The sequence below is a fragment of the Ovis aries genome, chromosome 3 (genome assembly GCF_016772045.2).
Source record: "Ovis aries strain OAR_USU_Benz2616 breed Rambouillet chromosome 3, ARS-UI_Ramb_v3.0, whole genome shotgun sequence".
In the NCBI taxonomy this organism is placed as follows: Eukaryota; Metazoa; Chordata; class Mammalia; order Artiodactyla; family Bovidae; genus Ovis; species Ovis aries.
The window spans coordinates 30,790,719-30,815,533 of NC_056056.1; the positions used below are offsets into that span (position 1 = coordinate 30,790,719).

A 24,815-nucleotide genomic window follows, 5' to 3' on the forward strand; every position below is an offset into this window, starting at 1 on the left:
AGAACAGTGTTGGCCCTTTCTTTTCTGCCCTGTTGAAGGGACTTTAAGTGAGGCCTAGGCCCCAGAGGGGCCACCTGACCTGCCTTCTGAGAAACCTGTATGCAGGTCAGGAAGCAACAGTTAGAACTGGATATGGAACAACAGACTGGTTCCAAACCAGGAAAGGAGTACGTCAAGGCTATTTATTGTCACCCTGCTTATTTAACTTCTATGCAGAGTACATTATAAGAAACACTGGTCTGGGTAAAGCACAAGCTAGAATCAAGATTGCCGGGAGAAATATCAATAACCTCAGATATGCAGATGACACCACACTTACAGCAGAAAGCAAAGAAGAACTAAAGAACCTCTTGATGAAAGTGAAAGAGGAGAGTGAAAAAGTTGGCTTAAAGCTCAACATTCAGAAAACAAAGATCATGGCATCTAGTCCCATCCCTTCATGGCAAATAGATGGAGAAACAATGAAAACAGTGACAGACTTTATTTTTGAGGGCTCCCAAATCACTGCAGATGGTGATTGCACCCATGAAATTAAAAGACGTTTGCTCCTTGGAAGAAAAGTTATGACCAGCCTAGACAACATATTAAAAAGCAGAGACACTACTTTGCCAACAAAGGTCCATCTAGTCAAAGCTATGGTTTTTCCAGTGGTCATGTATGGATGTCAGAGTTGGACTATAAAGAAAGCTGAGCACTGAAGAATTGATGCTTTTGAACTGCAGTGTTGGAAAAGACTCTTGAGAGTCCCTTGGACAGCAAAGAGATCCAAGCAGTCAATCCTAAAGGAAATCAGTTCCGAATATTCATTGGAAGGACTGATGCTGAATCGGAAATTCCAATACTTTGGCCACCTGATGTGAATAACTGACTCATTTGAAAAGACCCCAATGCTGGAAAAGATTGAAGGTGGGAGGAGAAGCAAATGACAGAGGATGAGATGGTTGGATGACATCACTGATTCAATGGACATGAGTTTGAGTAAACTCCGGGAGTTGGTGATGGACAGGGAGGCCTGGTGTGCTGCAGTCCATGGTGTCGCAAAGAGTCAGACACGACTGAGTGACTGAACTGAACTGAGGCCCCAGAGGTGGGTTTGCCCTCACAAGGCTGCAGGGAGGATTCAAGACGGGCCTTCAGAAGTTGGTGTCTCTCCAGGTCTTCTCAGGGGACACGGACATCCCACCCACTTGTGGGACTGGAAGAGTTTTTTCATCTAGACTTGAGGTTTATGTTGTGATGACTACTGTGAATTCAGAGTCCTCTCCAGATCAAACTGAATCTTATTCCCAAAGAGCACCATCCTAGGAGGAGCTAGTCTTCCTCTCACTATCTTGCTGAGTCAGGGGGACAGGAGCTGAGCCTCCAAGGCCAGGAGGCAGGATCTGACTTGGCAAGAGGAGAGAGGTTGAAGGGCACTTGGGTAGGATGAAACGTTTGAACAAGGCGCTGGGGAAACATCTTACGGAGATGGAAGATCCTTGACACTGAGCTGTAGCAGCCTCCCAAAAGTCTGTACTGGTATATATAGGACTGTGGGAAGCAGGGGTGGGGCTGGACCGCACTTTAGGCTGGAGAAAAGGACACAGTGTCAAGGCCCAGAGGCAGCTTAGGGACAGTGGCAGCATGAGCATGCGTGTATGCCTGCATGCTCAGACGTGTCCAACTCTTTGCAACCCCACGGACTATAGCCCAACAGGCTCCTCTGTCCATGGGATTTCCCAGGCAAGAATACTGCAGTCGGTTGCCATTTCCTCCTCCAGAGGATCTTCCCGACCCAGGGATTGAACCTGCGTCTCTTATGTCCCCTACATTAGCAGGCAGACTCTTTACCACTCAGATCATCAATTTCCTCTCCGTCTCTCCCCTGGCCACATCTTCCTCCTTTTCAGAAATTGAGGTTAGAGCTCACCCAGAGCACCAGTAGTCTGTCCAGACCAATCAAGAATATGCCTCTTCCAGGGAAGACCAACTCCCCATCTCCAACCTCTAGTTCAGACAATGATTTCCACTGCCAAGAAAAAAAAAAAATTATCATGCAAATCGGGCCAAATTGAAAATCTGTTCATCACTTCTTCTGGTGTCTAGGGTCTCTCGTTGGGGAATTTTTAAATGGCTCAGCTCATCTGAAGCCAAAGAAGAGAGAGGAGACAGATGGAGTCATGCATTTTTACGGAGATTCTTAAGACTTGTCCTTGTGGAAATCCCCCCTGCCCATCCACACTGCAGTGGGGAAGTCTCATTCCGTGACCTACTCTTACTAAAGACATTTCTCCCCGCACCTGACAGCGCAGGCATGTTTCTGCGGGGACTCACTTGCACAGTGGCCTTCAGGAGGGTTGTTTCTCACACAGCTAGCTCAGAAAAATCCAAGGCCTGCTTGCCAAAAAAAAAGCAATCTTTTTGCTGCACAACAGAATGCAAGTGTCGGTTTTAACAAGAAAACGTCCACTGGTAGTGGGACTTTTTGTCAATTAAAACCAACTCCATGCAAGAAGTGTAAAAACTGGGAGTGAGCCAGGCTCCACCCAGAATCCTTGTCACATTTCTGCATGGAAGCTCCAATTTAGAGTCCTTGGGATTCCCTTGTGTGAGCTCCTCTGGGCAGAGTCTCGTGGCCATGGAACCTGGTTGCAGAATCTGACTCAGTATCTAGTCCTCAAATACCTGGCAAATGGAGCCTGGCTCTCCAAAACTGCCCTTGGACTACAATCACTCCGCCAAGCCTGGCTCTGATCGGGGTGGTAGCCAGGGTGCTACAGAAAAACAAAAGGATCTAAGTGCATATACGGAGGGAAAGATTTATTTTAAGCAATTGGCTCATGGGACTGTGGGGAGGGCGGCTGGCAAGTCTGAAATTTGTAAGGCAGCCTGGTAGGCTGGTAATTAAGAATGGGTGCTTCAGTCTTGAGTCTGAATTCTGCAGGGCAGCAGGCTGGAAACACTGGCAGGCTGCCAGTGTGATGGTCTTGAGGAGAATCCCTTCTTCTAAAAACTTTGGTCTTCACACTTAAAGCCTCAGCTGATTGGGTGAGGGTCATCCAATCAGTAATGGACAGTAATCTGCTTTACCAAAAATTTACTGATTAAAATAGTATCTAAAAAAATACCTTGACAGCAGCATCTCCAGTGATGTTTGACCAAATAATTGGGCACCATAGCTTAGCCAGGATGACACATAAATGAACCATCATACTCAGCATACTCTGCTCTCCGACCATCACATTTAAGCCTGCCCACCTATGCCTCTGGCAGTACCTGCTCCTTCTCCTTGGGCTTACTTACTCATCATCAGCTCTGTGCTCTATCAAGCTACCCATCCCAGTGCTCTTCAAAGCATCCCTACCCCAGCTCTCTTCAAATCCTTCCTTCCTCCTTCAAGACCCAATTCCAGTCCCAATGCCTTGATAGAAGTCTTCCTAGCCTTTCTAGGCCACATGTGTCTCCCTCAGGACTCTTGAATCCCCAGGTGTCCACAGCACAAACCCAGCCTTGATCACATACTTCCTGAACTCCTCTTTTCCCTAGCCTCATTTTTTAGTTACAAGACCTCCACCTCCCACATAGCGGAGGGCTGGGAAAATTGCAATGGATACAAATATCCATCTGTTGGGGATTTTCTTTACAAAGAAGGTAGAGCAATGGTAAAGCATTGGGTTAAAACACAAAGCTAAAACAAAATAGAAAAGGCAGAGAAAACGTGGAAGTCTTTCTCTTTGAAGTGAGTCAAAACCAAAAATTGAAGGGGGGTGGGTAGGTTGAAGAAGGTGATGTCATTATAGATAAACACACCCTCTGGCTCTGGCCCCTGGCAACCTGTGAAAACTCAGGGTATTCTGGCCCTGCCACGGAGCTGCTCCTGAGCTGCAGATGGGGTCTCTGGCAGGCATCTGGACTGCATTAAAGGAGGACTGAGTGATTCACTCTACAGAGACCTCTCCAAACAGACAAGTTCAAAGTTCTGCTTTTAATCGATTCAGTGTGTGATATCACTGGGCAGCATTTCCTCCCAAGATAAGGGCAGCATTGATTATCAGATATGAAGTACAGCAGCCTTGAACAGCCAGGAGCCCCCTGCCAGAGCAAAAGGGCTGAAACCAGCTTTAGGAGGGGGCTGCAGGCTCCTACTTTGCCTGTATGAGTACAACTCCCAGCTCAGCTCCAAGCCTGGAGGTGGGAGGGGCCCAGAGCCTCCCCACTGTGAGTCAGGTCCCAGCCTCCCCACTGTGAGTCAGGCCCCAGCCTCCCCACTGTGAGTCAGGTCCCAGCTTGTGAGGAGAGAAGAGGAAGGGAGGCATAGAGAACTGAGTCTGCTGGTCACCCCCAGCAGTTGTAACTGGGCATTTCTGAAAGGGGAAGCGTGGCAAATCTCAATGCCTGCTCCATCTCACTTAATGTATTAATATCAGTTCAGTTCAATTCAGTCGCTAAGTCTGACTCTTTGCGACCCCATGGACTGCAGCATGCCAGCCTTCCCTGTCCTTTACTATCTCCCGGAGCTTGCTCAAACTCATGTCCATTGAGTCGGTGATGCCATCCAATCATCTCATCCTGTCATCCCTTCTCCTCCTGCCTTCAATCTTTCCCAGCATCAGGGTCTTTTCCAATGAGTCAGATCTTTACATCAGATGGCCAAAGTATTAAAATTAACAATGGCACCCCACTCCAGTACTCTTGCCTGGAAAATCCCATGGATGGAGAAGCCTGGTGGGCTGCAGTCCATGGGGTCGCTAAGACTCCGATACGACTGAGCGACTTCACTTTCACTTTTCACTTTCATGCATTGAAGAAGGAAATGGCAACCCACTCCAGTGTTCTTGCCTGGAGAATCCCAGGGACGGGGAAGCCTGGTGGGCTGCCGTCTATGGGATCGCACAGAGTCGGACACGACTGAAGTGACTTAGCAACTTAGCACGCCAAGTGCTATGGAGTAACTGACAGCCCTGAGCCCTGCCTATAGGGGGCGCCCATTTCAGCAGGGAAGAAAGATGACAATCACTAAGGGAAATTAGGCTGATCAATTTTTAAAAGGCAGAGTGACATCATGGGAGTGGAAGGTTTTTCTGGTTGGCCAGAGTTAGGGGAGTGTGAAGATTTTACCTCTAATTGCTCAGCTATAACCAAGGCTTCCAACACTGCCTTTACTCCTTAGCCTGTCCTGTCCTGGTCAGCTTCTAGAGGCTTGGCTCAGCCTGGGGAGGACCAGTACCCAGATCTTAGACTGGATTAGAAGCCCTTCCTATATGCTCATCCTATGATCAGTGATACTTAGACATTGTATTAAAAAGCAGAGACATCCTTTTGCCTACAAAAGTCCGTATAGTCAAAGCTATGGTTTTTCCAGTAGTCATGTACGGATGTAAGAGTTGTACCATAAAGAATTGATGATTTTGAATTACGGTGTTAGAGAAGACTCTTAAGAGTCCCTTGGACTGTAAGGAGATCAAACCCATCAATCCTAAAGGAAATCAACCCTGAATATTCATTGGAAGGACTGATGCTGAAGCTGAAGCTCCAATACTTTGGCCACCTGATGTGAAGAGCCGACTACTGGAAGAGACCCCAGTGCAGGGAAAGACTGTGGGCATAAGAATAAGGGAATGACAAAGGACGAGATGGTTGGATGGCATCACGGAGTCAATGCACATGAGTTTGAGCAAGCTCCGGAGATGGTGAGGGACAGTGAGGCCTGGCGTCTATGATGTCACAAAGCATACGTGGTGTCTATGTCATGTCTGTGTCGCAAAGCAGACGTGACTGAGTGACTGAACAACAATGATCAGTGATCACCACCACCACCCACGTTACTTCTCATGCTGTATTTTAATTGCCTGTTTCACTTCCAGTCTCATCTGCTGAACTCTAAGTTCTTTGCTTTCATTGGAGCATTCATTGGAAAGACTGAGCCTGAAGCTGAAACTCCAATACTTTGGCCAGCTGACGCAAATAACTGACTCATTTGAAAAGACCCTGATACTGGGAAAGATTGAAGGCAGGAGGAGAAGGGGACAACAAAGGATGAGATGGTTGGATGGCATCACTGACTCAATGGATGTGTATCTGAGTAAACTCCAGAAGTTGGTAATGGACAGGGAGGTCTGGCATGCTGAGGTCCATGGGGTCACAAAGAGTTGGAAATGACTGAGCAACTGAATTGAACTGAAGTTCCTTGCAGGCAGGGGCATCTCAGTTTCACTCACCGTTTTACTCGTAGAGCCTACAGTTAACAGGGCACATAGCTGGCTACAGCTATAAGTACCCCCTGCTTAATAAGAATTTATGAAAACTTTGCTAATAATCATAGCTGGCATTGTTTGAACAGGCATTATGTGTCAGACACTGCTAAGCACTTGGCAAACATGGGCTCATTTAGTCCTTGCAATAATCTTTTGAGTGTGGCATTATTATCCCCCTCATGCAAATAAGGGGCCCGAAACCCAGAGAAACTAAGTAATCTGTCCAAGGTCACACAGCTTGGCTAGATTCAAACTCAGAACTGTCTCTGGTCCCCACGGGTGCTGGCCTGAGTTCCCCTGGAGTGGAAGTGTGTTCTCTAAGTGTATAAGGAGCAGTAAGTGCTTCTAGCCAGATGTGGAAAAGATCCACAGTTTTGAGTGCCTGACAGACACATCCATGGATCTGCAGTTATCAGGATCTAAAGCTCCAGGGATGGTGCTCCTAAGCCCACAGCATCCTCAGTAAGGAGGTGAAAGCAGATACCAGACTCTACGAGGTTTCTCCCAGAAGAAGATAGAAGCCAAAGGCAGGTCCTAGGAAAGCGATGGGAGTGTCAAGCATCATTGCCCCCTGAGGTTCTTGGCTTCTCTCTCAGGATCATCTAGGCTTTCCCTGAAACTTGGGGTCTGATGCATGCAGGAAGCCTCAGAGCCAGTCTCAGACTGAGCTGGATCTGCGGCAAGAAGCAGAGGGATACAAAGAAAGCTTGTTGTCACTGTGAGGGTCAGGGCACCAACTAACACAGACAAGAAGTGCAGGCACAACCATGCCAGTGATTCACCTACTGTCACAGCGCAAGCCCTAAGTGGGACGTGCTGAAACATCATAGACCGATCTGACTGCTGAGGTGTGCTTCTCCCCAAAGAGCTCCTTCCGCCTGCTGCTACTCCCTTGTGGAAAATTAAGACAGGAGCTTGTCATCACCGAAGGAAAGAAATGCAGCCTGCTCGTTTCATCACAAAACTCCTGCAAGCCTGTAGCAAATGGCCTCTATTCTTTCCTTCCACCTGATTTATACGGAAGCCATTGTTCACCCTGATGGTGCTCAATATATCACCAGAATGAACACTGTGCATCTCGGTATCTCACCCTCCAAAGCCTCATAGAAAAATGGATGCTAATGAAGAGACCTTCCATGTTTTCCTAAGAAGGCCATCACCTCTGATAATACAGAGGACTTCGGCAGTTCAATAAAGGCAATAAATCAACACAATTTATTAAACACAATAAGCACTTTCCTGGACAAGTGCTCAGAAAGAGTCCAGAACAGCATGTCACCAGCCCTCAGAATGGGAAAAGGTTCTGGTAGCTACTTAGTATGAACAAAGTTTCAACAAATGCCTCAAGAGAGAGTTCAAACCAGGAACAGTGACGCTCATAATCACCCCATCCCAATCTCTAGCAGAGCTCTCCCTGTGGGATCCTCATCTGTGCTCTTTAGACAGAATCCAATTTACCATCCTTTCTACAGAAACACCCAGATCAGCTCCTGGGACAGAGCTAGAAAATGTTCAAGTGAACAAGGGCAAATTCTGCTGTGCAAATGAAAGCGTGAGTGAAGCGAGATCAAATGCAACGGGTCTCAAGGACACAGGAACCAATTCTTGAATCTGCCCATTGTCTTCCTAGATACAGAACAGTGAATGGTCCCCCATCCGTGGCATGAAAGCACCCCAGAGGAGAGCCCACATCCCAAGTCTGAACATGTAGATAGAGCTGGTATAACAACCCATCAGAGCAGGCAGACCACAAGTATCTGCTTCCTCTGTGAGCAAGAGTTCCTAAAAGAGCCCCTGCATTGATAAAGATGCGATCACACTTCTCCCCAGCAAAGGCAAGGCTGGGACTGCCACACCCTCACCTCAGCTCCAGTTCTGTTCTTATCTTTTCCCCCGAAGGCCATTGAAAGAGAGAAGGGCCATGGCAGGGCTGCTGTGGGGTGACGGCAGGGCCTGGCCTGAGAATGGACTCCTCCCTGGGCAGGGAGATTTTGTGAAAACACTGACTCTCGACATCATCCATCCTTCCATTCACCCATTCACCCATCTACCAACTCATTCATCCACGTATTCATCTATCCACCCATCTATTCATTTGCCCCCAAATGTTTGCTGAGGGCCTCACTGCAGTCAGGACTCTGGAAATGCAGTGGGTCTCTCGAGGATTCAGGGCATATAAGAGATGATAAAATAGCCTGCTGATCAGTGATATGATAGAAACAATATGAGCTCTGCAAGCACTATCCCTGGCCCTCATGTCAGCTGTGTCTTTGGGTAAATTTTGACACCTTCCTGCCTCCAATGCCAAACCTAGAAGACAGGGGTTACCAGGGTACCTACCTAATAGATTCTTTGTGAGGACTAAATGAAATCATCGATGTTTCCTAAAGAATGATAAGGCATACCATCAGGAGTAGAGAAAATTATTTTAGTTGGAGCAGGGGAAAACTTTGATCTAATATACATATATCTTTCAGTAAAAAATAATGTCAAATTCAATTTCACAAAGAAGATAAATCTTAAGTTTTATCCTTAAGATAAACCTAAAGTTTTTATCTTAAAATAAACCTAACATTTAAGTCTACACAGATCACGAAAGGTCTTTGCAATACATGTTACTGACAAAGGGACAAATGAGCTTGTATACAGAATATATAAAGAATTTCTACAAATCAATAAAAAGATTACAAAACAGATGAAATGGCACAATCATTGGAAGGCCGATTTGACACTATCTCCTGCAACTGAATGTCACAGTGCATAACCCAGCAATTATACTCCTAAATGTATCTTCAGCATACAGGTGTTTTAACAAGTATGTACAAAGAGATTACTACTACCATTATTTGCAATAGAAATTGGAAACAACACAAAAAAGGTTCACAAATAGCAGAATAAATAAATAAATAATAACAGCAGAATAAATACATAATGGTGCTGTACTCATGCAATGGGATCCTAGGCAGTAAGGAAAATGAAAGATTCCCAGTTGTACGCAATCACAGAGCCATGCTCTGAAATACCACACTGAATTAGAGCAATCAGAGGCACACAGGGCTTCCCCGGTGGTTCACTGGTTGAGAGTATGCTTGCCAATGCAGGGGACACAGGCTTGATCCCTGCTCCAGGAAGATTCGACACGCTTCGAGGCAACTAAGCCCGTGAGCCACAGCTACTGAGCCCTAGGTCTAGAGCCCGTGCTCTGCAATGAGAGAAGCCACCGTGACGAGAAGCCTGCGCACTGCAACCAGAGAAGCACCTGCTTGCTGCAATTAGAAAAAGCCCATACCAATGAAGACTTAGCACAGCCAAAAATTCAATTAATAAAAGAAATCAGACACACACAAACACATGCGCACTCTCGGATTCCATATGTGTAACGAGCAAGCTAAACAAAAGAGTGAGAGTCGGAATAAACGTACCTCTGGCCAAACAGTCAGGGAGCATGAGGAGAGTGTCCGAGGCCCTTGCCCTGTTCTGCTTCTTGACACTTCGTGATTATTTCTTGATTTATGCTGTTTACACTTTTCAATATGTTATGTTCATAATTTTTAATATAAATTTATTTATTTTAATTGGAGGTTAATTACTTTACAATATTGTATTGGTTTTGCCATACATCAACATGAATCCGCCACAGGTATACACGTGTTCCCCATCCTGAACCCCCCCTCCCACCTCCCTCCTCGTACCATCCCTCTGGGTCATCCCAGCGCACCAGCCCCAAGCATCCAGTATCATGCATCGAACCTGGACTGGCGATTCATTTCATATATGATATTATGCATGTTTCAATGCCATTCTCCCAAATTATCCTACCCTCTCCCTCTCCCACAGAGTCCAAAAGACTGTTCTATACATCTGTGTCTCTTTTGCTATCTCTTCTACAGGGTTATCATTACCATCTTCCTAAATTCCATATTTATGCATTAGTATACTGTATGGGTGTTTTTCTTTCTGGCTTACTTCACTCTGTATAATAGGCTCCAGTTTCATCCACCTCATTAGAACTGATTCAAATGTATTCTTTTTAATGGCTGAGTAATACTCCATTGTGTATATGTACCACAGCTTTCTTATCCATTCATCTGCTGATGGACATCTAGGTTGCTTCCATGTCCTGGCTGTTATCAAGTAAATACATGGGTGTATGATTCTAGCAAAATTGTGAAGATAATGACGCTTAAAGATGGGGACATACTGAGGTGACAAAACTCACTAACCTTCCCAAGATACAGATCCTATTCTGTATGCTTCACATAAATCATGTCGCTTAGTTGCCACAGCAATCCCAGGGAGGAGGCAATACTGTTAGCCCCCATTTTACAGATGCAGGATCTCAGGCACAGGAAAGGTCAGCAACTTGCTCAAGGTCAGCCTACTAAGCTAGCAGCAAAGCTAAGCTTCAAAGCCAGGCCATCAAGCACCGAGTGATGATGGTCGTGCTCTCTACTGTCTCCCCATGCTGCCCTCACCAAAGGACCAGCACAACTAACACACAGTCATGCTCATTCTGTATTGACTCGTGTTACTACAATTGACAGCCTTTCCTTTTGATTCCCTGCCGTCTGCCCAGGGAACCTTCCCATCATCCATCATTCCTCTCCCAATTTATTCTGTGTTAAGGTTTTGATACTCTCCCCCATTCCCCAAATTTTGTGTCCACATTTCAAGAAGCCTAGTGAAACACTGCCTATGTGGAGCGCCTGCTTGTGCTGCTGCTAAGTTGCTTCAGTCGTGTCCGACTCTGTGCGACCCCATAGACGGCAGCCCACCAGGCTCCCCCGTCCCTGGGATTCTCCAGGCAAGAACACTGGAGTGGGTTGCCATTTCCTTCTCCAAGGCATAAAAGTGAAAAGTGAAAGGGAAGTCACTCAGTCGTGTCTGACTCTTAGCGACCCCATGGACTACAGTCTACCAGGCTCCTCCATCCTAAGGGATATCAAAGGCATAACAACCCAGCCTTCTGAAACATAAAAGCAAATAGCCAGGTGGGTATCCATGATACAATATGTTCACCACAAGCACACAAAATGGAATTTAGCCTCACCTGATGATGGCTGGCTGGTAAGACCACCAAAAGCGGTCCAGCGTAAGGGCTGAGGTGTCCACGTGGGCTCTTCCTTGGGACCCTGCAGGAGTGTGGGCACTGATGGTGGCCGATCACAGGGAAATTCTACTGTGAACAGCAGGCCTCTTTACCTCCTAGAAAGAAGTCAGAGATGGATGATGCAAATGCATTCAGAAAGAAGCCGGGGGGAAATGGCTCACAAATAGAAAAAGCAAGGAGAGGCTCCCAGGGTCCCAGGGCTTGAGGATGTTGTCTGAAATAGACTCAAGATCCAGCTGTTCTCAGGAAGCATCGCCTTTTGAAAATGTGAGGTCACCCACCCAGGAGGAGACACCCCTCCCTTGAGCCCCCTCCAGAGCTGGAAAGCCTGGTGGATTTGTCGTCTGAAGGCCACCATTCTGGCTCTGAATATCCACACAGTCCTTTTGGTGCTAAATTTATTTGTCATCACTGCCGCAGCCTGTTTAACTATAACTAATGGGTGTACTCATACTAAGTGACATGCCATTGGAAATCCCCCTCCTCCAACTGGAAATATCTATAAAGATGCTGGGCCAGGAAGCAACAACGCTTAGGGAGAGCAAGCTATTATGGTTGAGGCCCCACTCGGATGGAGAAACTTCACTCAAGAAATGTCCCCCAGGACACTTGTGTGGACAGCCCCAGCCTTCAGGCAGTGGGGACGGGATGTCCTATTTGTGAGCTCCATTTCTGAAAGCTTGATGACAGGGGCAGAGTCTCCCCCTCTCCTGGCCTCCTGGAGAGATGTGATTTCTCATGCACATTATTAATGAGCTTCATCCTCAAGTTATTCTGGCTGCATGTGGAGTTTAGAGGACTTGGGAGCACAGCTTGGCAGGCAAGAGAGGCTTTAAAATGCAGTACTTCCCCAGCCTGTTTTTAAAAAAATGCAATATCAAAGAAGAAATCAGAGAGTATGGGGTGGGGGGGGGGAGGGGGCAGTAGCAAAAATGGGTTGAAAAGAGTAAAATGAGGAAAAAAACTAAAGAAGTTTTTAAAAGAAATATGTATGTATATTTGTATACATACATATCCAGCTCCCTTTCTGTTCTTCCCTGTTCCTCCCAGCCTTGGGGTCAGTCCTTTCTGGCCAGGAAAGCCCTCCTCTCTTCTCTGTCTGCTCATTCCCTGCAGGTCTTACAGGGCTACCCAATCATCAAATATTCTCTGTTGACTTTCCCAGATCTCAGAGCACTTTTCCTCCTGGAAATTCCTTCCTAGTAGCCATGTGGCACTTCTTTCATTTAATCATTCATCAAAACAGGTATGGATGCCTTGCTGTGAAGTAATTGTGGCAGACGCGAATCCTAGGTCTTAGATAAGGCAGTTTTCCCTGTGGGTATCCTGTCTTGTTAGAGAGGCTGAGAACCTGAAAGTAGGAAGCATGGTGGGTTCGTGGCCACAAAGCCCAGCGCCCGGCACATGTTGGCCCCTCAGGGAATGCCTGCTGGATAGCCAGTTGAACTCAGCATGATGGAGAGTGGCTTTGCTTGCTCTTTTCCAGAGACCCCCGAGAGGATGCTGTCAATAGCATCTTGGCTCATCTTCCCAGAGGGCAGCTTGGAGCAAGCACCCAGTCCCTCAAGAGGAAGGTTCTTGGATGTTAACTCAGCTTTGGCTTGTGGAAAGATAGAACCTCTGAAACCCCAAACATCATCCTACCCCCTCAGGTCTCCTGTCCAAAGACTCCGCATGCAAAGAACAGAGACAGTCATAGTGATGGGAGGGGAGGGGAGGAGCTATGCCTACCTGTGAGCTAAGTTGCTTCAGTTGTGTCCAACTCTGTGCAATCCTACGGACTGTAGCCTGCTAGGCTCCTCTGTCCGTGGGATTCTCCAGGCAAGAATACTAGAGTGGGTTGCCATGCCCTCCTCCAGGGCATCTTCCCGATCCAGGGATCAAACCCTGGTGTCTTATGTCTCCTGCATTGAAGGGGTGTTCTTTACCACTAGTGCCACCCAGGAAGTCCCTGATGGCCAAAGAAAGCTGGTTGCTTTCAGAAAGGACTAGACGCTTACCAGTGAAAAAGTAAGGACCACAAAGACTCTGATGAATGGGGAGCAGCTATATGGGAAGATGGGAGGGAGGCAGAGGTAGAAACCTGGCCTCTGCTCTACATGGGAAGTAGAGCAATGGAAGAAAAATCAATGTCCTGACCTCATTAGAAATGACATAGTTACCCCAACTCAAATTCAGGGAAGAATTCTGAAACCCCACTTCCCACTTGTTCCCCAAGGAGCCTGGTCTCACACAGTCATGGTCCACCCCAGTTCCCCTCCACATGCAAAAGCATTTTCAGCTAAGCCCCATCTTGGGTTATAGACACAAGAAAAAGGAAATCCTGTCATTTTTAAAGGTCCACACCACCATGATTGTGATGCTTCAGTTACTAAAAGATCTCACATTAGTACATATAAAATCAATTTTCCAAGATCAGAATATTTTCCAGAAGTTTCCAGGATGCATCAGTTATTCCCCAAGCTGCAAGGAGAGGCAGGCTAAATCAGCAGTTGCTTGCCTGGAATTTAGGATGCTGACCCTGGCTCGCCAGGTGCTCTAACAACAGAGGCTTTGGCCTCTGCTGCTCTTGAGACAATCTGAGCTCCTGGGGTGTCTCCTGGCAGAAAAGCAAGTCAGAAGATCTCCTTGATCAGAGTCAAGGCGACACCATTGGCAACTTAATCACAAAAGAATGAAGTAAAATACAGATAGTCTAAATGTCTCACCACCTCGGGAACAGGCCAGGCTTTGAGATTCTGGATGATGAGAAACTCTTTCCTATAAGCTCCCTGCTGTACCCAGATTTCCACAGTGCTCACTTCCCCACCTCAGGAGGGAGGGGCCAGCTAGCCATGTTCCTATGCCGAGATGTGCAAAACAGCAGTTTTCCAGCACCAGCTGGGAGACCTCAGGCCGTGATCCTCATTCCCTCCTCAGTCACTGTATGGATCTGCGAGGGATGCTTCCCCCATTGAAAGACACCTTGTTCCCAACCCCAAGACGAAGTGACTTTCTCCAAGAGAAAATTTTGCCACACACATCACTGCATCAGGAAGTGCATCGAAATGAGACTCACCCCAGGGTTCATCTGTCTTGAGTCAGGATCTCCTAACTACACTCAACAAAAAATTTCTCTACATCTCCCCCTGAGTTGGCTTAGGTCTAGATTCTTACATCCAGCAAAAAGCACCACTCTCCCTTTTTTTTGACGAAAATCTTCCTGTGTGCCCAGTACCACACTGTGTGATGAAGAGGCTTGCCATTCTCTCCTGTTCTTTCCCTACATGGAGAGATAGCACAATGGCTCAGATCTGCCAACTGGTCCTCTTTTTTTCCTGGAAAGTTTCCAGTCGAGGTTAAATAACAAGTGGTTATAAAGCAGCTTTCTCATTGAAATGAGAATTAATATTAATGCAATTATGCATTGATGGCTTCGGTGTTCTGTTGACATGGATCAACATTTAAACACTGTCACTTAACAAAAGTAAAACCATCCTACAAAGACTTTAACAGTAAAGCTAAGAGGCAGGAATGCACAAAGGACTCTACTGGGTACCATTTTTGCAGGACTTTTCTAAGAATTAGAGTAGAGGGGGAAGAACCACAATTCTCCCACTTGAAAATGTTTGTTCCCATAAAAGGTAAAAGTTGATTTATTTTTATGAAATACTACCAATACGCTCTTAAATTCACTGCGTTCCTCAGCTGCTTCACCCCAAATCATTGCTTTATGGGGCTTTTAGGGCCTTCAAAATACAGCACTGTAGCTAATAAACAGGATGTTAGAGGAAGAAAGGATTCTTTCAGAACCATGGAAAATTGCTGTCCATTTCCTGCAACCCAGATGGTGTGATCTGAGGGCAACTGAACAGCATAAGCCCCTCTGCTCAGAAACCCCTTTCCCCCCACCACTGTCTGAGCCTCACATTTAGAATCTCTGCCAGTTCACCATGAAAACTAATGGGCCACTCAAACCACAGAACCCTAGAGTAGAAGGGACCTCTGTGGCCATTCAGGTCAATACACCCACGTGACAGTGGGGAAAATACAGGTCCAGAAACTCAGGCAGCATCATACAACTGGTCATCAGTAGAACTTAGACCTAAGCCTCCGCCCTCAGTTGGCCAGCCCGGTGAAGTGAAAAAAGTGAAAGTGTTAGTTGCTCAGTCCCATCTGACTCTTTGTGACCCCATGGACTGTAGCCCACCAGGCTCCATGGTTCATGGGATTCTCCAGGCATGAATATTGGAGTGGGTTGCCATTCTCTTCTCCAGGGGATCTTCCTGACCCAGAGATCAAACCCTCATCTCCTGTGTTGGCAAGCAGATTCTTTATCACTGAGCCAGGTATTTGGTTTTTATTTCACAATTTAGGTAACTCTAAACCTTGACTTCTTTAAAAGTGAAAAGACACAATTTCTCTGAAAGGAACTTTTATCAATGCTGGCCTCTAAAAGGCACAACCTTGGTCAAAACCCAAGGCTCGACCACCAACCCTGAAAGTGAAAGTGAAAGTTGCTTAGTCATGTCCGACTCTTTGCCACCCCATGGACTCCATGGTGGAGTGGGTAGCCTTTCCCTTCTCTAGGGGTCTTCCCAACCCAGGGATCGAACCCAGGTCTCCCGCATTGCAGGTGGATTCTTTACCAGCTGACCCACAAGGGAAGCCCAAGAATACTGGAATGGGTAGGCTATCCCTTATCCAGTGGATCTTCCGGACCCAGGAATTGAACCGAGGTCACCTGCATTGCAGGCAGATTCTTTACCAACTGAGCTATTAGGGAAGCCCTAACTAGATACTATGAGTAACTCCATTTTCGGATGAAGGCCCTCAGAGAGGTTGAAAAACTGCCAAAAATAAAAAATAAAAAACCCAACCAATGAGTAAGCAGCAGAGTAGACTTCAAACCCAACCCATTTAGTTCCAGAGCACAAGTTCCTGAGTAGTACACAGTACACAAGGTAGTGAGTATTCCATCACCAGAAGTGTTCAAGCAGAAGTGGAGGGCTACCAGTGAGAGATACTTTCCAAGGAATCCCTTCCCTTGAAGAAGAGTGAAGGTGAAGTGAACCTTAACCTTTTTTAAAGTGAAGGTGAACCTTAACCTCTTTTAAGGTTCCACCAGGCTTGAGCTGCCCTGATTACAATCCTATAGTTAACTGCTGGTTTGAGGATTCAAGAGAAGTTTCAAAGAGGAATGAAGATAAGAATGTGAATCAGGATTAGTATAGACAGAAAGGGAATTAGTGCTTTAAGGATGGGAGTGGAAGACTTCAGTAAACAGGAGGAGATTAGGAAGAATAGCAAGGGAGGCCTTAACGAGATTCATGTTCTAGGGCTTTCCTAGTTAGAATCTGCCCAGGGCTCCAGCCTCACCGATGTTTATGCTGCGTGTGGGATCACCAAAGCCTCTCAGTTGAGCCTCCATCCTGTGTGCAGCTGATTAAACTGAAGCGAACCCTTGCATCTTTAAAAGTCTCACAGTATTAAAAATTATGTTCTGAGCTCTTCATTTACCATTATTTGCAGCCCAAAGTTAACCACATACACACGCATAATGCTTCCACCAAGCTATGAGTTAAATCCTGCTGGTGTCCAAGCGCCCACGTATCTTATATCACCCTTAATGTCAGGCACCTGCACGCGCAGTGGAAAGAGAGCTGGTCCTGGACCCCTCAGCTTCCAGGGCAGCTCCCAAAATTTATGCAGAGTCGGTTTTATTTATGCACAGGCGTTTGAAGGATGGCTTTCTCTCTCTGCCAGAGTTCAGGCAGCAGACGCGGGCTTCTGATGCAGCCGTCGCAGAACATAAAACTTGCATTTTCAAGCTAAGTTTTTATTTTCTCTGGTTTCAACAGGTTGCTGTGCAGAAGATCCACTCAGTAGGTGACATTTTCTCAGCTTGCTTCAGAAGAGGAAAGGCAGACTCTCAAAACCCTCAGAAAGGTTTTTCTAGGTCAGTGGGAGAGAAGAGTGGTTCAGAAGCCTGGGGCTGGCTCCCTGGAGGGGCTGTTAAGGGAGCCACTTAGAGTGGGGAAAGGAGCGTCTATCTTCAGGGTGTGAGGCATCAGTTAGGAAAAGCTGGACCAGAAGAGTCTCCAAGCTCACATGCAGTGTGGGTGCCCCAGAGCCAGTGGCTCAACACCTCCAGAAAGAAGGCACATGCTTTACATCCACCCCTACAGAGAGGAGACCCTGCTTACTTCTCCCACCTTCTAGAAAATGCTCAATGCAGACTTTAGTTCTATCAACCTTCATCAGTTTGTGAGACAGAGCTGTTCATTTCTGCCAAAAGAGAGAGGACTCTATGAGAGCAAAAATAAAGCCACAAGTAGAGTAACTTCAGTATCTTGCATCTTTATAGAAGTGTTGTTGGTGTTTGGTATTTTTAAATGCTCGCTGCACCTCTTATGTAGGTGCCAGCAAACACCCACTCCCCAATCATGAAGGGCTCCTTCTGAGCATTGGATGGGGCTTTCCTTCTCTCAGGCAGCCAGGCAACTCAAAACTCTCCTTTGGTACTTCCCTGAAAAAGCTATTTTCTTCCTAGGTTTCTGGTGTATTTTTCACCCCAACACCGCCACCTATCAAATGACATTTGATCATTAATTGCCTTTTAATGACCATCTTGACCGCATCTCATATGGTAAGCTGACTCAAATCCTCTTTGGAAATAGCTGGTCATAAATAATAAGCACCATCACAAAGTATTTAAGACAAAATGGGCGGAAGGACTCAGACTTCAAGGAAAACACTTCCAGTGTTTTAGAGCAAAAAGAGAATGTCTGGCTCAATGTCTCATTCCTCCGACAGGAACACTGAGGTCAAGAAGGGGAATGAGACTTGCTCAAAGTCACACAGCTCATCAGCGGACAAATGGACTGAAACAGAGGCGCCTGATGACGACTCAGTGCTACCTCCCTCACAGTCACTGATCAGGGACATGTGGGGCTCTGGCCACCTCTACAGATTCTGTTGTGGCCACACCCACTGTGTCCAGCAAGACTAAGCAAGAGGAGTTTCTTTTTCCCCCTTTATTCTCTTTGTTTTCCTGCAGCCCTTGGTTAGACTGCAATGGAGTCTACTTTGCTTCTGAGAGTTACTATCGAGGGAGGGGGTGTAGCATCCTCAGAGTTAGTTGGAGTTGTGCAGCCTCGGACTTGCTGTGACCTCAACATTTTCCACGAAAACACGCAGGATGTAATTAAGCAAGAAGAGGACGCCCATATGCCCTGCAGCAACATGCGGAATACACTGTTTGTCCCCAAAGTCCCAAATATCTTGATGTCAAGTTTCTTTCCTCCTACTCTGCAAGCAACACTTTGGGCAAAGCACAGATTTCCCTTGAGAATTTGTTGTTCTGCTTGTTCTCGGCTTGAAGTGACAATTCCTTGAGTGAAAATCCTGCGGCTGCGTGGAAATAAGGAGACAGAGCGTGTGCACCTGCCAACAGGGAACAAGGGCAATGAACCTTCGATGAACCGTGGCATGTCCCCACCTGACACCCTGCAAGACTTGTCAATCCCCACCCGCTCAAAGGGTCAAGTTCAAACACCTTGCCTGGTCCACAGGGGCTTCCCTGGTCTGCCACTGCCCAGCTCTCCAGCCTCACCCCATCATGTTACTGCCTCCCCTTCATTCCACACCCCAGAAACACTCAGCTGGTTGTAGCAGCCCAAACACACAGAGTTTGGACTTAACCCCAGAACTCTGCTCAGTAGCCCCTCCTCTGTTCCTGCATCCTCTGATTTCTCCCTGATCCTCACCCTGGGCCCCAAGGGGCCACTTCCTCTCTTACCCACATGGCTTTTTTTTCCTTCTTGCAGTAGAATATTGTCCCAACCTTTAGGATGATCCATTTCACCCTAGACCCTTCATGTTCCCCTCAAAGTTCAGGGGTCCCAGAAACCACCCAAAAGGTTGACTCTTCCCTATAGGTCATGCGCTCTATGGTCATCCCTGGTTTCCAAGGTCATGTCCTTTGTGGTCCCAGCAGGGAAGCTATTTAAATCCTCCTTCATCCTCAGGGGTGTGAGCCACTGGTCCTCTTTTTCTGCAACCACGGTGACCAGTAAAACACTTCACTTCTCTGGTGCTTGGGAAATATCCCATAATCATCAGTGCATACATCTTTCTCCTCCATCCTAGGAACTTTGGAGCCTCTTAAGTTCCTGAGGGGTCCGCTGGTCACAGCAAAACTAGAATGTGGATAAGAGGCAGAACTCAGGAGCCCCAAGAGTTCCTCCAAGTGTTAAGATGAACAAACATAAGTAGGAGGACATGACCCAGACATCTCCACGGACTGAGTCAAAATTCAAGGGTTACACCTGGTTCAGATGATCTTCACATGAATCACCTGAGAAGTACTTATTTAAAAATGCTGCGCATAACTCTTTACGTAAGTATAGAGTCACTGCTGTTGATTGCTGCTAGGATGCACAAGATCTTCAATCCGCCCAGCTTTTTCAGATGGGGTGACCAGGGCCAAGAGGGGGGAAAATTAAAGAATTTGAGTTTCTTTGCTGGGGCCAAGCCCCCTGTCCCCCAGCCCTACCTAGAGTCGCCTCACCCAGGGACCTCTTTCATAGGTCTGTAGATTGCACACAGGGAAGGAATCTCTGGCCCTGCCACATGCTCTGAGAGCAGCTTCGCATCTCCCAACTGTGGCTGCTACAGTGTATGCCGTTACGAGCAAGTCTGCCTGACAACATCAATAGCAAAATCTCCCTGTCTCCCCAAGGGACTAAGTGAATAGACACAGGTGTCCCATTGTCTGTAAGGCTCTTGTCCCCATTCTTTCTCTGTCTTTGAGCCCATCTCCTGAAGCCAGACAAGAAGAGAGGGTCCTAGGGATCCTTCTTCTACTGTTTCCTGGTGGACAATCTCTTATAAATAGAGTCTTCTTTGGGATTAAAAGTCCATTGTGTATACAAAACCATACGTCAGACAGACAGCTAGTGGGGACCTGCAGTCTAGCACAAGGAGCTCAGCAGGGTGCTCTGCGATGACCTAGAGGGGTGGGATGGGGGTCCAAGAGGGAGGGGATATACGTACACATAGAGCTGATTCACTTCACTGTACAGCAGACACCAACACAGCATTGTAAAGTAACTAGACCCCGATTTTTTTTTTTTCAGTCTATCACATACAGCAATTTGGAAGTTTTCATAGTTCTACACAAGTTCCAGATTTGCTTCCCTTCATGTATAGTTGTCTCCCAACCTTGGATTCCCGAGACTCACTATGACTTCCCAGGGACCCAGCACATTTTTCCGAGATTTTTTTAATAGTAGTTTTAGGTTCAGAGCAAAATTGAGAGGAAGGTACAGAGACTTCCCATGTCCCACCACCCCCATACATGCACAGACCCTCCATTACTAACATCCCCACCAGAGTGGTATATTTGTTATAGTCGATGAACCTACACGATATAGCATCATCTAAAATTTAAGCTCCGGTATTTTGATCTTCTGATGTGAACAGATTCATTGGAAAAGTCCCTGATGCTAGGAGAGACTGAGGGCAGGAGAAGAAGGCATCAGAGAACGAGATGGCTTGATGGCATCACCAATGCAATGAGCACAAACTTGAGCAAACTCCAGGAGATGGTGAGGGACAGGGAGGCCTGGTATGCTTCAGTCCATGGGGTCGCAAACAGTCAGACATGACTGGGCAATTGAACAACAACAACAAAATTTACACTAGGGTTCACTCTTGGTGTTATACATTCTACAGATTTGAACAAATGTGTAAGGACACGTATCCACTATTACAGTATGATACAGTCTTTTCACTATCCTAAAAATCTTCTGGGCTCTGCCTGTTCAGCCCCTTCCCCACCCACTCCTGGCAACCACTGATCTTTTTACCCTCTTCATAGTTTTACCTTTTCCAGAATGTCATATAATTGGAATCACATAGCATGGAGTCTTTTTACACTGGCTTCTTTAACTTAGTAATATGTATTTCAGATTTTCCCATATCTTTTTGTGACTTGACAGCTCATTTATTTTTAGTGCTGAATAATATTCAATTATCTGAATGTCCCAGTTTATTTATCCACTCATCTACAGAGGACATGGTGATTGCTTCCAAGTTTTTGGCAATTGTGAACAAAGCTGCTATAAACACCCATGTGCAGGTTTCTGTAGGACATAAATTTTCAACTTCTTTGGGTAAAGAGCAAGGAATGCAACTGCTAGATGCTACGATAAGAGTGTGTTAAAGTCTTCCAAAGTAGCTCTGCCATTCTGCATTCCCATCAACAATGAATGAAAGCTACTGTTGCTCTGCATTCTCTACAGTATTCGGGATGGTCAGTGTTCTGGATTTTGGCCATTCTAATAGGTATGTAGTGGTATCTTATTGTTGTTTTGATGCTGTTAGGGTTTGTTTTTGTTTGTTTTTGTCTGCAAGGCATGCTGGATTCTAGTTCCCTGGCCAGGGACTGAACCCATGCCCTCTGCAGTGGAAGCTCGGAGTCTTAACCATTGGACCACCATGGAAGTCCCCTCATTGTTGTTTTAATTTGCATTTCCCTCATGGCCTATGATATAGCATCTTTTCTTATGTTTATTTGCCATCTATACATCTTCTTTGGTGAAGTGTCTGTTAAAGCCTTTGGCCCTTCTAAACTTGGGCTGGTGGTTTTCTTATTGCTGAATTGTAAGAGTTCTTTGTATATTTTGGATGACAGTCTTTTATCAGGTGTGTCTTTTGTGACCCAGAACTTTTAATTCTGTAATTCAGAGACAATTAAGACCCCTGTGATAGACTGGAGCTTTAGGATTCAGATTCCCAAAGAGATGGGTCTGAGCAAAGTGGAACCCCAGAGAGGACTCTAGTAAAGAGGAGTCTGATGAGCGGCTCTATTCCTATTGGGAAAAGGCAGTTCATTCTTAGGAGGCAACACCAATGAGACTTTAGGAGTCAGACATGTACAGTTCCCAGATGTCCACAGGGCACTCACTCTGTTCTAGGTACTAAATCTAACAATAGGCACAGGCATCACTGGTAGGAACAACAGAAATATCTAATATCTTTGGGTGCCAACCACTGCTTTCTGTGAAATATCTCATTTTATCTTCAAAATAATCTAATGAGGTAGTATGGTTGTGTGACTGCATAATACCTGAAATGTCCACAACGTGAACCCTGGAATCTATGAATATGCTACCATTTATGGCAAAAGGGACTTGGCAGTGTGATAAAGTTAAAGATCTTGGAGTGGGGAGATAATTCTGGATGATCTGGATGGGCCTAACCTCATACAAGGATTCTTCAAGGAGGCAGGCAAGAGGGTCGGAGGCAGGATGGTCAGAGTCAGAGGAGATGAGATGATAGAAACAGAGGTCAGAGTGGTACAGAAGATGGATGGTACTAAAGATGAGAGGGGATCATGAACCAAGGAATGCAGGTACCCCCAGCAGCCAGAGACAGCAAGGAAACAGACTCTCCTAAAGCCTCCAGAAGGAATGTAGCCCTGCCACAATGGATGTTAACCCAGTGAGACCCATTTCAGAGTCCTGATCTCCAGAACTCTAAGATGACACGTGCACAATGTTAAGCCACAAAGAATGTGGTAATTGCCACAGCAACAGCATGAAACTGATCCAACTATCATCACTCCCATTTTACAAATGAAAAAAACAAAGATACAGGGAGGTAAAATAACTTGTCCTAAATTGTACATCTATTAAATAGCAACTGGCAGATACAGGACTTGAACCCTGGTAGTTTGATTCTGGAGCCAGGATTCTTAGTACTAAACTATAACGCTAACTACTAATTGAATGCATGAGTTAACAAAGAAATAAATAATGAAGATACATCCTTGAGGTGCTAGAGCTTAGAATTAAGTTAAAAGATGATGTAGAGACAAAAATAGAGAACCCAGAAGGCATCTAACACAGATAAAACACACCAAAATTTTCTTTGTAGAAGAGTTCCTATGAGAAAAAATGATCAAGTGTTGCTGGTGGGAATGCAAAACAGTTTAACTGTTGGGGAAAAATAATTTACTGGATCCTCAAAAAGCTAAACATAAAACCATACAACCCAGGAGTTCTACTCCTACACTTACACCCAAAAGAAGATTAAAAAAAAAATTTACTGAAACAAATATTTGAGCAGATGTGTTAATGGCAGCACTGTTAACAATAGTCAAAAGTGAGAAATAATCCAAATGCCCCAGTAGATAAATGAATTGCAGTATGTACATATAATGGAAGGTTCAGTTCAGTTCAGTTGCTCAGTCGTGTCCGACTCTTTGCGACCTCATGAATCGCAGCACACCAGGCCTTCCTGTCCATCACCAACTCCCGGAGTTCACTCAGATTCACATCCATCGAGTCAGTGATGCCATCCAGCCATCTCATCCTCTGTTGTCCCCTTCTCCTCCTGCCCCCAATCCCTCCCAGCATCAGAGTCTTTTCCAATGAGTCAACTCTTTGCATCAGGTGGCCAAAGTACAGGAGTTTCAGCTTTAGCATCATTCCTTCCAAAGAAATCCCAGGGCTGATCTCCTTTAGAATGGACTGGTTGGATCTCCTTGCAGTCCAAGGGACTCTCAAGAGTCTTCTCCAACACCACAGTTCAAAAGCATCAATTCTTTGGCGCTCAGACTTCTTCACAGGTTATTCAACCATAAAAAAGGAATAAAGTACCAACACATGTAACATATATGAACTGAGAAAACATCATGCTAATTGAAAGATCGTGGCATCCGATTCCATCACTTCTGGCAAATAGATGGGGAAACAATGGAAACAGTGACAGACTTTATTTTTTCAGGTTCCAAAATCACTGCAGATGGTGACTGTAGCCATGAAATTAAAAGACACTTGCTCCTTGGGAGAAAAGCTATGAGCAACCTGCTAAGTCACTTCAGTCGTGTCCGACTCTGTGCGACCCCATAGACGGCAACCCGCCAGGCTCCCCCGTCCCTGGGATTCTCCAGGCAAGAACACTGGAGTGGGTTGCCATTTCCTTCTCCAATGCATGAAAGTGAAAAGTGAAAGTGAAGTCGCTCAGTCGTGTCTGATGCTTAGTGACCCCATGGACTGCAGCCTACCAGGCTCCTCCGTCCATGGGATTTTCCAGGCAAGAGTACTGGAGTGGGTTGCATTGCCTTCTCTGATGATCAACCTAGACAGCATATTAAAAAGCAGAGACGTTACTTTGCCAACAAAGGTCGATCTAATCAAAGCTATGGTTTTTCCAGCAGTCATGTATGGATGTGAGAGTTGGACTATAAAGAAAGCTGAGCGCCAAAAAATTGATGCTTTTGAACTGTGGTGTTGGAGAAGACTCTTGAGAGTCCCTTGGACTGCAAGGAGATCCAAGCAGTCAATCCTAAAGGAAATCAACCCTGACTATTCATTGAAAGGACTGATGCTGAAGCTGAAGCTCCAATACTTTGGCCATCTGATGCAAAGAGCTGAATAATTAGAAAAAAAGCCCTGATGGTGGGAAAGATTGAAGGCAGGAGG

At 46.0% G+C, this 24,815-nt stretch overlaps 1 long non-coding RNA gene across 3 annotated transcripts in view; it reads right to left on the reverse strand.

Moving 5' to 3' along the window:
* LOC106991039 (uncharacterized) overlaps positions 1-24,815 on the reverse strand; it is a 481,826-nt gene that overhangs the window by 107,376 nt on the left and 349,635 nt on the right. For all 3 annotated transcript variants that reach the window (XR_009599770.1, XR_009599769.1, XR_009599771.1), the window contains exon 4: positions 11,284-11,438. This is a non-coding gene — a long non-coding RNA (uncharacterized LOC106991039). The remainder of the gene's footprint in view (positions 1-11,283; positions 11,439-24,815) is intronic.